We start from the raw sequence: 13621 nt of genomic DNA, 5'->3' as shown, positions 1-13621 counted from the left end.
CGTTGCTGGGGAGTCATAGCATGGGGTGAATATTCTCGTGTGTGCTTGTTTGCTTTATCACTAAGTAATTTTTATTTGCTGTTCTAAGTTGTTCTTTATCTTTAGTTATGGGTAGGAAACGCAAAATACCAAAAAAATTAGTTGTACCTACTGAACCAATGGTTGAAGAACCACTCAAAATCTATCACACTCTTGAAGCTTTTTACTTGGATCATCTTCGATCCCTTTGTGCTCGTGCTGAAACCCCCACTAGCTTAGTTGAGGGACAATCTTAGATGAGCATGCTTGTTATGTGCGACACCGTATATCTGAAAAAGGGAAACTTTTACTGGATCAAATTCAACGTTTGCAATGCTATGCTTGGAATTTATGTGAAATATATGATTTTACTTGTTCTGAAAACCCTAACAAACACCTTCCCTACCAATGTGAGTTTAGTGATAATGGAATCGTATCTTCATATGCTAAGGGTGTTTATCTCTACTCCTAATGTCTCAGTTGGTAGGTCGCGTTCCGGGTTTTATTTTCGTCCCACCATTTTCGTCCGGCTTTTGTTCGTCCCACCCTCCACTGGTTTTTTTTCGTAGGTTTTTTTTCGGAGGTTTTTTCGTCCGCTCCTCTCGATCCCTAGAACTCCCAGAGTAGATGCCGCCGCCCGCCCCTTCCAGCCCCCGCCCCCCCAGCCCTAGCCGCAACCCCAACCCCATGGAGATCAAGATCAAGCTCCGTATCCCCGATGCGGCTGCACATCGGCGCCTCTCCTCCTTCCTCGTGCCCCGCCTGCTCCGCACCGACGCCCCCGCGCGGCCCCTCGCCGCCGCTGCCGCCACCGCCACCGCCGCCCAGCGGGACGTCCGCCTCTACGGCACCGACGACTGCGACCCCTCCTGCGCCGTCCTCACGCTCAAGCGCCCCCGTGCATCAACGCCGGTGTCAGCCGTGTTGAGGAGGTCGTGGAGCCCCTCGACCCCGCCCTCGCCCTCACCTGCGTCGACAACCACGCCCGTCTCGGCGCGGTCGACTCCCCCATCGTCTGGCTCGTCTCCGACGAGTACGGCGTCGGCGGGGACAAAGCACCGTTCGTCTGCCTCGCGGCTTCCGGAACACCCGCGGTGTGTATGATCTCAAGGAGGGCGAGGGACAGGGGCTCGTGCTAGAGCTCGACGAGACACACTTCGATTTCGACACAAACTATGAGCTGGAGTGCTAGACCGCGGAGCCCGACCAGGCCAAGGAGGTCCTGGAGCGGCTGCTCACCGTGGTTGGGATGCCGTATGAGTACTCCCGGAGCTCCGCGGTCCCTCGCCGCCGCCGCCGCCGCCACCGCCGCCCAGCGGGACGTCCGCCTCTACGGCACCGACGATTGCGACCCCTCCTACACCGTCCTCACGCTCAAGCGCCCCCACGCATCGACGCCGGCGTCAGCCGCGTTGAGGAGGTCGTGGAGCCCCTCGACCCTGCCCTCGCCCTCACCTGCGTTGACAACCCCGCCTGTCTCGGCGCGGTTGACTCCCCCATCATCCGGCTCATCTCCGACGAGTACGGCGTCGGCGGGTACAAAGCGCCGTTCATCTGCCTCGGCGGCTTCCGGAACACCCGCGGTGTGTATGAGCTCGAGGAGGGCGAGGGGCAGGGGCTCGTGCTAGAGCTCGACGAGACACACTTCCATTTTGGCACAAACTACGAGCTGGAGTGCGAGACCGCGGAGCCCGACCAGGCCAAGGAGGTCCTGGAGCGGCTGCTCACCATGGTTGGGGTGCCGTATGAGTACTCTCGGAGCAATAAGTTCGCATGCTTCATGGCCGGGAAGCTGCTTCTGTGACTAGGTTTGTGGTTGGTCTTTACCGTGTCCCAAATGATGATTAAACCGTGGTTGCTATAAAACTTGTGTTTCATTAGCACTTTCTTGCGACAATAGGCTTGTTCTGTGGTGAGTGATTTCAAATCTCACATATGTAATGTTTAGTTCTGTTACATTCTGGTATTTGATAACTTTCATCCAAGAATACTATCTTGGGTGGCAGCATAGCAACACAAGGGTTTGCATTTCAATCCTCGTAAAAAATCTTGTCCTGGAGCATGATCCGACAACCACTGGGAAGAAGCTGGGGCTGGTATGTCTGGTTGGGGAGAGAAATAAATTTCATCTCTCGGGTCCATTTATATACAGGACATACAATCTACTCCCTTTGTTTTTAAATATAAACCTTTTTAGAGATTTCAATACGGACTACATTCGGATGTATATAGATGTATTTTAGAGTGTAGTTTCACTCATTTTGCTTTGTATGTAGTCCACATTAGAATATCTAAAAGGGCTTATATTTAGGAACGGAGGGAGTAGCTAGGAACAAACTGAATTTCGTATGTCTGCCACATTGTTATGGGCAATGAGCATGTTATTGCAGTCTCACCACACCACATCTTGTTCTGCTCTCTGGTGCAGATGGGCATCCTTAGATTCACCCCCTCCCTGATGAGCTGCTTCTTGTCTTAACCCACCTCCCTGATGAGTTGCTTCTTGTCTTAACCCACCTCCCTGATGAGCTGCTTCTTGGTCTCAGGCATACACGGTCATCGTTGGTATCTAAGTTTCCACCTGACAAATCTGTTCTTATTTCTTATTAGGTACCTGAAAGGCTGAACCTGATCTTTGATGAACTAGAAGGCCAAGATACCAAGGTATGCCTGAGTTTATAGCTTGATTCCTTACCATATAATTTCTGAAACATGCAGCGACACATGATTAACCTTTGTACTTTATACTTTCCTAAAACATTTAGGACTCGAGTGGGCGACTCCAAGAATGGGTACTCCTGAAACTTTAGCCAGTGGCCATGTTGATGGTATTTTTTGGGAACAGGGGAGCGCGTGTGTTATTGTTCAAACCAGGCGCCTGAATTTTTTTAATCTTTAGCCAGTGACCACATTGCTGCCCTAAGCGATGAACAGGGCAGGGCGTGTAGTATTGCAGTTAACTATGTGTCATCTGGTCATCATAGTGATTGGTAGATTGAAACCGTAAGCCACCTCTGAATTCATATCGAAGGTAGTTCACCAAGATCTGCGGTTTTTATTTGCATTTTATAAGTTTTAGTGTTTCATGTTACTGCTTTAAATACCTAATTATGGTTTCATCTTCCCTTTTTGGTGCCAGTCATGCGAGCTGGTCTTTTTCTGCTTGGATCCCCAGGTTGTGGGAAAACACTAATGACAATTTATTTTGAGATTGCCATATTCCTTTTACCTAATTTGTGTTCTGTATAAACTATACAATGTTTCCTTTTCTGGAACTTTAGGGGCCTGATCAATTGAACAAGTATATTGTGGAGAGCGAATCAGAAGTAAGGAAAGTATGAACCCGTGCAAGCACTAACTCACCATACATCCTATTTTTTTGAGGTAAATTTTTATGTTTAGCTGATTGCGTGTGTGGATTTATTCTTTCGGGAACACTTGGTAGTTACTTTGTACAATTATGAATGCGTGGTACATCTGTCATGTGATTTATAAATGTCCAACGCATGGAATTAAATTGTTTGACCTTGCCTTCCTTGTTTAGGTAAAACTAAGTAGTTGTGGCAGCTTTGGATGAGAGAACCCAATTCCTAGTAAATTGGACACCATCAATGAGTTCGCCGAGTTTGATTGAACTCTCACACTATGAACATGCTCTATTTAAAGCAAGGCCATCCCTGTCATAACAGGTAGAGTAAAATGCCAACACATATATGATTGATGTTATGGCACTATACTTGACTTTGGGGATGACGAGATCGACGAAAGCAACAGGAGCCCACGACTCATGAGTTCAGCAGCGTCTGCACGCCGTACATGTAGTTGTGCACCTCCTCCTCCTATTTTCTTTCATGTGATCAATGGTTTCAGATCTCTATTTATCACGGATTAGAATATATATTCTATAAGAAATCTTTCCTACATTTGGTGGATTATTGCATTTGTATTTTTTATTGTTATCATCTAGAATATTATATTCTGTATGACTGCTTTTAACAATGCTTCGTCAGGATGTTCCCGCCGATGATGCTGTTCATGCCGTCCCCCCAGTGCCTAGCATCACCGGCAACAAGTTCAGCGCTGTCCGACAAGGTGTCCTGCAGGAACAACCTCCGTCGACCTATCATCGAACTTCAGTATGCGTGCTTTGTTCTTTGAAACTGAATTCGGACTTTGAATACTACTTTTATTTGAAAGAAAATATGTGCGTGATTCCACAACTTATGCCAAAATGCATAGCATAGCTTGGTATACACGAATTGCAATCTGAACGTTTTTCTCTGTGTCATCGTCCTGCTTTCTGGTTCTCTGTTATCTGTCATCTTATATCTCTGCTTTCTGCTTTCTGGTGCCTAAACCGAACCGTCGAATCTGTAAATATGTACCAGTACTAGTTTGAACCAGGGGATGGTTGGTTGTTTATGTGTGCTGTTAATGAGTTCATTCTGCTCTCTATCTCATTGAATTTTTGGATGTCAATCAACAAGCTTCCCCTGACTGACTGATTGATTGATTGATTTTTGGCCGGTGCTAGCTTGTGTGTCTTGTGTCGGGCGAGGGAGAGGGACGATGTGCATACGGGGTTGCAGTGCAGAGGCGCCGGTGGTTTCAAGTTGCAGGGCCGGGAGGTGAGGGAGCACAATGACAACAACACTACGTCTCCCTTCTCTCTGTTATCTCTCTTTGTACTGAATTGTCCCCTCTTTGTTGCAGAAATTTCACGGCAACCAGGAGTAACAATATTTTTGGTTACTTGGGAATACGATGATGTTCTGGTGACGTGGAACATGCTGAGATTTGGACTTCAATCCTTGATTGTGCACGGGCATGCATGCTTCACACCCATGCTGCAAACAAATTTTCATTTTCGAAGAAAGTATTAATACTATAACTACAAAATTCATGTTGCATATTTATGCTCCATGTAGTATACTGGCCCATTATAGCTTTATTCAGTTCACCGTTTGCACCATCATGTTCTGGAGTTTGAAATGTACTCCCTTTTTCTGTAGGGATTTCCGAAATGAGTAGAAGACTAATAACTTCTACGACATCAAAGATCTCTGAGATTTTAGAGTATGCACCATATTGATTTACTTATCGATTTATTCACACGTATATTGAGTTCATGATGGAAATATATACGAGTATTTTCATTGTATGGAATTTTTTAATTACTACCAGATGGAATTTGGGAATTAGTCTTACAAAGTTTCCAAACTCACTAAAGTTATACAGCTACTACAGAACTGGTTAAAATTAGTGATGTTCTATAATATCTACATGACTGATTACAACACTGCTCATGTGATTTGGTACTTTACTATATGGTAGCTTGTTTTACCCCTGAGGCGAGCTAATGATTGGGAACTTATAGTGCCAAACTGACCTGCATATTCTGTCAAACATTTTTTTGCAGTATTTAGGATCAGCATGGAAGCTGAATTTGTCACCTGATGTTGTTTAATTGTGTGCTACTAAATTCATTGGTTGACAAGCCTTAAAACTATCTGTAATAGCATACCTTGTTTTCAACATCATTGGCTTGTTTAGAATGCTAAACTGAAGAACTGAAGTACTGAACAAAACAATACAGAAGTGAGTAAAAAGTGCTTAAGAGGAATTTTTGGTCTGCAGTCTGTACTAAAAAACTCTTGTGGTCATTTGTTTTGACCTGATCTAAGGCAAGGCCTATCAGTGTTAACTCCCAGGCTGTAAAAATTGAATTGATGATTGCATACTCTCGTGTGGATTTTTTATGTGCATGCACGGTAACCATTCATTTGTGTCTTTCATCATCAGATCAAACGGCAAGTTTATTGTCTGATTAATTAGAGGTTTCTATTTTGGAATGAAATTTTCTGAATTTTTGCTATCTCGTTGGTCCTTACTAATTCAGTATATACTAGAATTTGAAGTTGTGATCATCCATTGTTCTACTATGGAGACTAGGATAAATGATTGCAGTTGCAGGGCTGCTGCCGTTGCTGAACACAAACGGGGCTCGGAGCAGGCCAAACTCCGAGGTGGACCGGGCAACGGATCGTGGAGAGGCGCCCAAGGATTTTTTTTTTGCTTATGTTGATTGTGCCATCCAATTGGTTTAGACTTTTCACCATTGCTAATTACTAGGGGAGTATGGGTGCCAGACCTGGTAAGTGGCCTACACGCTACGCTCTTGCCAAATAATTTGCAACCATGCTTGCACTGAATTTTTATTTATTTCCCGATGTACCTTACAACAACTTCGTGATGTAGCACTACTTTGCACTAGCATGCACCTGCATATATAATATGGAAAATGACTGTCATTTAGAATTACTTCCAAGCTACATCGTCTATCTGAATGTCAGCCCGAAACCACTGGTTGGCACACATAAAATTTTGGAAGTTGTATGTAGTCCTCCTTCTTTGAGCCAAAATTTATGTCTATGATTGATGAATCAATATAATTTTTTTGTTCAAGCTGGATCCAATAGAACATGGCTTTGGTGGTAGTCAGTACATGTAGAATTTCTATCCTTCTATATGTGTACTGAAACTATTTAAGGTCACTATGTAGTAAATTCATCATACTATGTGTCCACGGAAACCACTTAAGGTCAAAAGTGACAAGTAGAACCACATGCATCGTTTTGGGTAGTCTAACTTGACTCTATTACTTTTATCTCATAAATCTATGATCGGTGCTTTTTTTACGTGGAATATATTCTGGAGCGGTTTCTGGTGTTAGGGATGCATTTATATATGGGATAATTGCATTAGCTATTTCATACAATTGGCATGCAAGGATTTTTCTTCTTTAGTATAACTCTCTGTTTCTTTTATTGTTTCTAGAATGCATTTCCACAATAGAGATGGGAAATGGGATACATCGTTGTCGTCCTTCAGTGAGCAGCCGAGGAGGAGCTCCTCCCTGCTGATGATGTGGAAGACAGATACCCTGTCCGTGATGCCTGGTTCTGGCCTCATATACATGTAAGTACACGTTCGTTCATTAATAGACAGCATATAAGAAAGTGTGCCATCTGAATTTGGATCATGCCATGCACAAGACTATTCAGATTGTTTTCTTGAGGAAAGTGAGTATTCAAGTTGGTTAGATGAAAGTGTATCATCATTTTTTCATGAAAAATAATTTCATAATACCATATTGCAGTGACTTCCTATGTCATCAGTAAATGCAGTGGAGAAGAAGCCGGTTCACCACATGATCATTTAATTTTTTATTGTTTTTTAACTATTCCCTGTTGCATGTATAATCAGAAAAAATAAAACTCCTCCTTTCGGCCCATACTAGGAGTGTGGAAGTGATACTTTTGTGAGGAGTGCTGGAACATGACTGGATCAAGCGAGACAGAGAACAATGGATGAAAGAAAGAGATCAGAAAAGGGATTCACTCCTGACCACCTCATACATATATACATGTGTAAGAGCTTGTCACCTCATACATATCTCTTGTAGCTATATAGGGCTCTTTTCGTATTCTAGGAAATTTTAAAATTATATTTTACTAGGGATGTAAGTATCAGATGCTAGATATGTGATCTAGAGATTTTAGACTTTCAGGATTCAACCATCAGTTGTGTTCCTTGAATATTTCTTTATTTTTCTAGGGCAATCTATTTTTTTAATCCTTGAAGCGCCATTCAGAACATATGATCGTGGTTGTCAAATTCCTGTGAAATATATACCTTTGATCTCAGTTTTATAGGGAAATTAACATGATCTCATTTTTATCATGCTGACAATATATTATGTTATACCTTTGATTTTGGTAATGGTATGTTTTCCCATGATTGCTGTAATTTTGTTGTCCTACATGTGTCCATGCGTTGGGATAGTATGAAGAAAAGTTGCAGCTATCCATACATCATTATTTATGGCAGAAGAGAAATCTAGTGAATCACAGTCACATTTCCTAAAACTCTCAAATTCCAACTTAGCGGTGTTGATGACCATGATGAAACTATGAAATATTAAGCGGTACTTTTCAATTGATTTTTTCATTCTCATCGCATCATTGATGTGACTGTGTGACTCAAGTTTTGATTTCTCCCTCACCTTTTAAGTTCAAAGTAGTATTCAGCAAGTTGTTGTGTCGAATATAAATCTCTGAAACACTTGCTATATAAAGGTTCAGTTATATCATCAATAATGCCAATGCTTCTGGCTGCTGTTGCTGGCTCCTAACAGCAAAATCAAGTCTGGAAACACGTATGGTAATGGTGTAACAAAAAAAATCTGAGAGAGGTTTTGAGTATGCTTTCTTAGCTATGACACTTTGATTTAGCTTACTTTGCTAGGATACCAGAACTAGCACTCTACGAGTGAAATAATTTATTTATTTAGCACCATTATCAAATTATTACTTTGTATTCCTGAAATTTTAATATAACTGAATGTGGTGAAATGCAGTGAAAATATTGTTGATTTTGATTTAAAAATGGCTAAATTGGAGGAAAGCATTTCTGCTACATTCATCAGCAATACTGCACCATATACTATAGAAGCTTGGGCCACTAAATCAGCTGTTTCTGATGAATCTTCTTTGACTCAACAGTATCAATCTACTTCCCAGGCATGTGGTTTATTTTATTCTTCAGCTCAATGGAAAACCATGGCAAGTTCTGTTTTACCTTTAGGGTGTTGTCAAAATGATTTCAATGAGACCAATTAAGTGACTAGCCTATAGAAAAATGATGATCTGTTGTTAAAATGAAATAAAAACAGATAAACAGAAAAATGATGATCTATTGTTGATTGTCTTCAACAGAAACAAACATGTTCATAGTTTTCTTGTGTTTTTTCTTCGATGTGACTCTTTGCCTGACATGTTGATGTTACCATGTATCCCATATTGGATTTTACATAAGGAATGCCCATCCCTGAAGCACAACCTCACGTACATGGTTAAGTGGACCAGACTAAGTCCGGAAGAAGATTGAAAATTTCAAACGTGAGAATGACAACTACAGGAAGACTATAAGACTTTATATTGATTTTTCTTGTATAATCACTAGAAACGCCTAGGGCTAACTTTATAATGATTTTTTTATAGACCGGAGTGCCAAGTGATTGAGTCATTCATCGCTATGGACGTGAATAGCTGACAAGGGCCACCTTGATCAGAATCGCTCGATAAACCAGTCCTTCCGGAAAGATAAGCAAATCCTGCCAGCAAAATCATATTACAAATAGACAGGACACAAGGCATCCCAGACCACACAAGCAAGTAAATGATCGATATAGAGGTTTGAATGATTGAGCCATACAATATGGGAATACATGCTACATGCTAAACAAATTAGACGGATCAAAGTAATGATGGTCAATAAAGATGGAAAAATCATGGCACGCAACAGACGAGTGACCGAGTATAATGAACTTTTTATAGTCATGGATTAGTCATGTGTTAAACAAGTTCTGTTCATGGATTAGTTATTATCAAGCCTGTTGTTCTTTCTATAGTCATGTGCTATTTTTTCAATTGAACACATTGAAGTTCCTATAGATTTTCATGGTTTATGCAAAATAGCTGAGCCTGGTTGTTTTATTCATACATATTCAGGATTTTTAGAGTCTAGAATTCGTCAGTTTATTTCGTGGAGAGAGCAGTAGTGTTGTTCATCTTCTGGTTTTGATATAATTACTAACATTTATTCATTTTAAAGATTAGTGTATTAGTGCATGCTAACAAAACATGTACTGTCAAAGCATTTTTCCAATGTCTCTTAAAATATATTTTTTCATAGAGGGTCATTCTGACAAGTGTGGTAGCATGCTGATCCAATAAAAGACCGGCGAAGACAAGATCAAGTTCTGCCACTTCTGCTTTGAAGAGACTGCTACCAAGCTGTACCTCAGCCTCAAGGGCAAGAATGACTCCAGTTTGGGGTTCAACATGCTGCTCGCAAATCCTAATACAATATTTGAGTCTCACCATGTTGCTTCCATTATAAAATGTGGCTTCGTGATGGCAGTATTGCCAACATTGACCTCATCGAGTCCACCAAGATTAATAAGCCTGGGATCAAGGATGCAGGTCCCTATCACATTCAGGCACATATATCCTCATATGCAGTCTGATATATTCAATGGTAGATCCACCAGATATACCATCAAGGTTAAGATCAACATGAATAACTCCATTGTGTAGGGCTAATAACTTCAGGTTTAGTGGGAGGGAAACAATTGTGTAGAATGCCCTATCGTTTGATGTGATATATGCCCAAGAGATTAGGAGTCCTTGATTGTAATATGTGCCAATTCTTAAAGAAAGCAAGGAGTGAAGTAGAAGCTTCACCATTTGAGCACCAAGGACGTATCATTGACTACAATGTTCATCTGGTTGCTTAGACGAGATATGAGCAAAAGTATTATCATTCATAAATATTCTTTTCAAGTGAGATGAGCAGCAGTACCAAGATAGATAACAATGTTAAAGTATCTTTAGAATTTTGTTGGTCATTTTTTTGATAGAGCTGGCATTTATTTGGATATGATTTTCCATGGCGGGGAGAGATGGCGACGACGCGAGGTGGGTAGGTTGGGGGAATGAGATGTGAGTGTGAGCAATGTGTTGTGAGCTGAGAGAGTGAATCGCCTTTTTTAGATAAGAAGAAAAGGAGTGGTTGATTGGTTTTTTAAGGGAAAAGCCACTGCTTGCTTCAAAGGTGAGCCATATCGAAATTGGATGTGGCCCACTCTAATAGAAGGCACGATGGTACTCACTTCGACTAAAAATGTCACATGCTATTATCTAGCAGCTAACCGATGAATATATCTTTACTTTTTCGGGTCAGTGTCGGTGTACTAGAGTAGGGGTACCCTAGTATCCCGAACTCGTGCACGGGCAGTTGCAGCACCCCATGGCAAGGCTTGCCGGGTGACCGCCAAGACCCTCCGTGGATCCCTTGAAGACCATTCAAGAACAAAGTACTCAAACCAAGGCCCCAACAAGAGGAGCTTGCCGGGAAGGACAAACAAGGCCCCGGCAAGAGGATCTTGCCGGGAAGAGACAAGACCCCGGCAAGAGGAGCTTGCCGGGAAGGCTACTCAAGGCATACCAAGAAAGCTTGCCGCGACGCGCCCTGCGTCCCGGCAAGATCCGGTGAGCGACAAGCTTCCGGACGCGACAAGACGACGGCCGCGGCAAGGAGCTTGCCGTGGGAAACCCCCACTTCGTGCCCGCGCTCCAGCACACCTGCTAACGTGTCACTCTGGTGCTCTCCCAAGCACACGTGGCAGGAGGCCATGCAGCTAGGGGTACGTGGTGGCAAGCGGAGATGAAGAGAAGCCCATCGTGGCAAATGGTGGCGCTCCTAACGGTCACCTTTTGCACTGTTTAGGAGACTCAGACAGGCATTTAATGCCCTTGTCCCCTGCCGTCGGAGTTAGGTAGGGTGCACTGTATCCATAGTAGCGGTAGCTGCACCTACCGCATCCTTTTCCATTTTTACCCTTCTAGTCTACGTTGCCACCTGTGGGTAACCCCTTGAAAGTATAAAAGGAGGACCAAGCGCGACGTAGAGGGGGGTCGGCCAGTTCGGCTCATTGGAGATACCAGAAACACTCCCACGCTCAGTCTGGTAGCGTCGATCGCTCCTGAGCAAAGATTCAATGCACACAAACAAGCAGCAGTAGGGTTTTACGCATCCGTGCGGCCTGAAGCTGGGTAAAATCCCCCCCGCGTGCACAGCCTCGATCCGCTCTTTGTGCGCTCTCCGCCTCCCACCGAACCGAAAGGGGCCCTGTCCCCATAGGTGTTGGTGGAATCAGCACCCCCCGACATCTCTGGCGCGCTAGGTAGGGGGCTTCGGCGGCGGCTGTTCTTCATCGTCATGGCTCCTAAGGAGCGGGCGAGCGAAAGAACGACGCCGGTGCGGCAACAGAAAAAGCTAAGTCGTGCGAGACTTTAGATATTTCCTTTCTGTATAAGGTTATCCGCCTCGGAGATCTTGCTCTTTGTACGGAAAACCTGTGCGCGGAGGAATCAACTCGTAGCTAGTTGCGCCCTTACTCTGTTTCGAGTCCGCTCAACAACTTAAGTGAGCTTCTAGTGCCCTTAATTTGCTTCGAGTCCGCTCAGCAAATTAAGCGAGCCGCTAGCGCCCTTACTTTGTTTCGAGTCTGCGCAACAACTTAATCGAGCTGCAACTAGTTGCGACAAGATTGCTTGTCGGTAGCGACCCCGCCAGCAGGCTGCTGAAGTTCCGCACTCGGCGCTCGCGGCAAGGGTGCCTGCATCGGCAAGTTTCCCTAGAAAGCGTAGGGTGGACGTACAAAGAGGGGTTGAACAGGAAGATAGCATGTGCTATTTATTTGAGATTTCTGCATAGACCTGTATGCCGAGGAGCCTTCTCGGGGCTAGTTGCGCTCCATGTTGCCTCGAGTCCGCTCGGCAACTTGTGCGGTTGCGCTAGAACCAAGAAGGTAAACCTTTCCGGGAAGCGATGTTCCCGAATAGCCGCTAAGGGCCCGTTCCCTCAAGCGCTGCTGGCTGGATCACACGCACCGGAAAGCATTCCAGCAGGCATAGGGAATATGTAGCAGAAGTCAAAATTCGCAAACGAGTTAAGTGCACTTTGGATACTAATCACTTGCTATGTTTGAACGCAGTTATGGCCCGGGGGCTGGCAACGCCCTTAGGGCCAATCTTTTTGGCGTCAGGAACGACGAAGTTCTTCGCCATAAGCCTTTCCGGCAACGATCTTGCCGGAAGCCGGCGTCAAGAACAACGAAGTTCTTCGCCATAAGCCTTTCCGGCGATGATCTTGCCGGGAGCTGGCGTCAAGAACGACGAAGTTCTTTGCCGCAAGCCTTTCCGGCAACGATCTCGCCGGGAGCCGGCGTCAAGAACGACGAAGTTCTTCGCCATAAGCCTTTCTGGCAACGATCTTGCCGGGAGCCGGTGTCAAGAACGACGAAGTTCTTCGCCATAAGCCTTTCCGGCGACGATCTTGCCGGGAGCCGGTGTCAAGAACAACGAAGTTCTTCACCATAAGCCTTTCCGGCAACGATCTTGCCGGAAGCCGACGTCAAGAACAACGAAGTTCTTCGCCATAAGCCTTTCCGGCGATGATCTTGCCAGGAGCCGGCGTCAAGAACGACGAAGTTCTTCGCCGTAAGCCTTTCGGCAACGATCTCGCCGGGAGCCGGCGTCAAGAACGATGAAGTTCTTCGCCATAAGCCTTTCCGGCAACGATCTTGCCAGGAGCCGGTGTCAAGAATGACGAAGTTCTTCGCCATAAGCCTTTCCGGCGAGGTGCAAGAACAACGAAGTTTTTCGCCATAAGCCTTCCTGGCAACAAGCTTGCCGGAAGCCGGCATCGAGAACGTCAAAGTTCTCTGTCGAAGATAAAAGCCTTCCGGGCAACAAGCTTGCCGGAAGCCGGCATCGAGAACGTCAAAGTTCTCTGCCGAAGGTAAAAGCCTTCCTGGCAACAAGCTTGCCAGAAGCCGGCATCGAGAACGTCAAAATTCTCTGCCGAAGATAAAAGCCTTCCTGGCAACAAGCTTGCCGGAAGCCGGCATCGAGAACGTCAAAGTTCTCTGCCGAAGAAAAAAGCCTTCCTGGCGACCAGCTTGCCGGAAGCCGGC

At 44.5% G+C, this 13621-nt stretch overlaps 1 pseudogene; it reads left to right on the top strand.

Annotated features, from left to right (window-relative positions):
- The first annotated feature begins 705 nt into the window (after positions 1-705).
- Positions 706-10178, top strand: LOC123157894 (uncharacterized; annotated as a pseudogene).
- The last annotated feature ends 3443 nt before the right edge of the window (positions 10179-13621 follow it).

This window comes from Triticum aestivum, chromosome 7B (genome assembly GCF_018294505.1).
Source record: "Triticum aestivum cultivar Chinese Spring chromosome 7B, IWGSC CS RefSeq v2.1, whole genome shotgun sequence".
Classification (NCBI taxonomy): domain Eukaryota; kingdom Viridiplantae; phylum Streptophyta; class Magnoliopsida; order Poales; family Poaceae; genus Triticum; species Triticum aestivum.
This window is presented reverse-complemented; position numbering and strand designations above follow the sequence as displayed.